Here is a 3,363-nt window from a genome sequence, read left to right as displayed (position 1 = left end):
CTCTCTCTCTCTCTCTCTCTCTCTCTCTCTCTCTCTCTCTCGACAGACATGGTCTGCTAAGACAGTTCCTCAATGGCGTAGTGTTTTGTGTGAACACAGTCATTGTTTGGCATCAGCATGGACTAGGCTTCAAATGAAGTCCCTTTACTGGTTGGCTTTGGACAAATCAGTGCTCCACTTATATGTGAAACTGAAATAATAATGAACTATATTACTTAATTAGCACGAAGTCAGAGAAGAGGCAGACGGTCCCATCTATTTTACAGAGCAACTCTATTGTCTGGAATTATTTATTTTATACTGTTAGCCGCTTTGGGAATGTTTTAATTGAACAGTAGCATGGAAATGTTCGAAATGAAATCAATGGCCTAGTTTAAATTTTGTTTGTTTAATGAATTCTGACCTTTAGAATTTGATAACAGGATTTTGTTTTCTTTTCTAGGGGGGAAGTACAGCATGACATAAGGAAGGGGAGACATGACAGAGGTGTTCATGACAGAGGGCCACAAAATTTCTTTTTCCATAGATTAAGGCCCAGCTCGCCATCCTATCCATATTGTACACTCACCTAGAGATACATCTCAATGAACTCAGTATTGTTTGTGCTTATATGAACATGGTTAAGGTCAGGCTTTAAGCTTGCTTTCATATCTGATCTTGTCATTGCCACATCTGTAATTTAAATGAGCTAACTGCATTGGATAGGATATTTAGACTTGTTCTGTTTCTGTCCTGCCCTTTTTCAAAAACCCAGGCTGGGTAACAAAATGGTTAAAACACACACACAAATTAAACAGGAAAAAAACAATTAAAGTTACCTTATACTTGCTTAATTTTGGTCACTGAGTGTTAGTTCAAAAAGGAAAGTTTAACACCTGTTCTGGAAAATATAAAGTACTTAGCTTCAGACTTTATCAGACCTCCATGGAAGAATACGTGATCCTTGAGAGTCAGCTACTGAGAAAGTAACTTTGCTTACCTGTAACTGATGTTTTTCAAGTGGCCATCTGTGTACTTACACATATGGATTCTGTGCCTGCGCGAGGCCTGTTGATGGGAAGAATTTCCAAGCTAGGCGCCTTCTGGCGGGAGCCCCTCCCCTCCTTCCCCTGGTTTATCCTGGTGAATGGCCAACCCATACCATCCTGATATGGCCCTGAGGCCTTTGAGACTGACATGGGGCCAGTGGGTGGGTTGTGTGACTGCACAGATGGCCACTCGAAGAACATCAGTTACAGGCAAGCAACCTGCCTTTCTTCTTCACAGTCTCTCTGCATCACCCATGTGGGTGACTAGCAAACTTGCCTCGAAATGGAGGCGGGTAGTGGAGATTCATTGAGCGGACCGCTTGGCTGAAGGAGCAGGCTTTGCACAGGAGAATTAGGCGCTGTGCAGGCACAGATTCCCTATGGGTGATGCACAGAGATGACAAAGAAGAACTGAATGTGTGGGTACGAGAGAGAAAAACATGGACCTGTGCTGGGAGTTTTTCTAGCACTGGGCAGAGTAAGAAAAAGAGCCATCCCAATCTGATGAGAAAGTGAGTCTGCAGTAATGTGCCTGCCTGATACATTGCTGCACCACAATGCAAGCGGACTTCCACTAATGCTTCTGTGATAGTCCATGGAACAGCACTTTCTCTTTCTACTCCTGGTTCTTTGGATCCAAGCTACTGTATCGTAAAGTGGCTCTCTTCCGATTTCTGTCCTGTATGAAAAGCACTGGCACATATATCTGAATAACTTCTGTCTCAATGACAGTGTCATGTTTTGAAAACACCTTAATCTTTCAACAGTGAGATTTGAAAACAGTGAGAACAGTGTACATGGTCACTTCACAGTTTTTCTTCTTCTTCCAGAATCTACAGATGTAGATTCTGGAAAAAGACTGAAAATGTTGATTGCAAAATGACTATGGCTTCCCCAAAGATGCTTGATGTATTTTTGTCATTGGCAACCAAGTCAACAGTTACAGGAAAGCTAAATTGTCTCTGATGAAGTGTTACTCATGGGTCCTTAGAAAACTGCTCTAGTTTACATGCACATTTTTCTTTCAGGAAAGGAATTTACAGTGACAAAATTTTTCAGAATACACAGATCCTTTTAATGCACATGACATCAGTGTTTAATTCCTGCAGGAACTCTGTAAGTGAAAGTAAAATAAAACCTTGGAAAGCTGCTGAGAGTCCACCTGCAAGCTGGGATTCAGCCTGGCGGCTCAGCCATGGAATGCCCTCCCCAGAGAGTGCTGCCTGGCAGCTTCCTTCTTGATTGTTTGGTGCTGGGCGAGGATCATTATATTCTTTCCAGCCTTTTAACTTGCTGCATACTCTGTTGCCCAGTTTTATCCTAGAGTTGTTTCATAGAGCAGTTTTTATTTCCATCTTTTAGTCTCCGTCAACTTACATGGGTTTTTTTTGCTCCATGGTGTTTTTAGTGTATTTGTCTTTTATTTTATATTTATTTATTTATTTATTTTATTGTCTTTCACTGGTAAAATCTTTCTTCCTTTTTCTCTTAAAAAGGCTTTCAAAAAGTTGAAAAGTTGATGTATAGTAATGGTTAAAGCCAATTTAGTAAAAGAATGTGATAGCTGATATATATTAGAATGCAGATACATAGCATGGAGTAATGTACCAGCGGTCTCAGTTGGCCATAAAGATGCTCTTTCTCCTGTTCCATGCATACCACCCTCAATTATGCTCTCCCTTTGTACGTGTGTGTGTGTGTGTGCGGGGGGGGGGGTCATCCAGGGCACATTGGGGTTCTTGAGAAGCAGGCAACCATGGAGTCACTAGATGGGAACCAGCTGTGGGAGTGCTCAACTGGGCTGCTGGAAATAAGACTTCCTGGCCCTGTGCTCCTCACAGCAGCCTCTCCAGCCCCCTCCGTGCTGCACAGAAGGTCAGCACTTCCTGCTCCTTGGGGCAAGTTGTGTTGCAGGACGAGGTGGAGCATTCCTGAACATGAGGCCAAGACTCATCCCACAAACAGAACTCTGCTCACAAAATCTGCCCCTGTTCTTTTGGGGAATCTTCCCTGGCTCCTGGCACTAGTCTGTCCTGTTCAGCAAGGTCTCCCTATACCCTCTGCCACATTTTCAGGGAGACTGAAGTGCATATCCTGGGGGAAGGAATGGAATTTGGCTTCTGTCAACCCAGTTTCACACACCTAAATCTAGATCCACACCTAAATCTGGATCCAAGTCATTGGCCTGATTACTGTTTTTGTTTTTGCTTGTCTGTGTAGAAGTGGCTTAACAGCATCAACTATTGGAGCCTCATATGTTACTTCAATTACCAGTGGGAGGATTCCATCAGAAAATTCTCCAGGAAGTATGTGTTCAAAGTGGAATGTCCTAGCA

This window comes from Varanus komodoensis, unplaced genomic scaffold, assembly GCF_004798865.1.
Source record: "Varanus komodoensis strain SLA01 unplaced genomic scaffold, ASM479886v1 scaffold5, whole genome shotgun sequence".
Classification (NCBI taxonomy): Eukaryota; Metazoa; Chordata; class Lepidosauria; order Squamata; family Varanidae; genus Varanus; species Varanus komodoensis.
Note: the sequence above shows the minus strand (reverse complement) of the source record.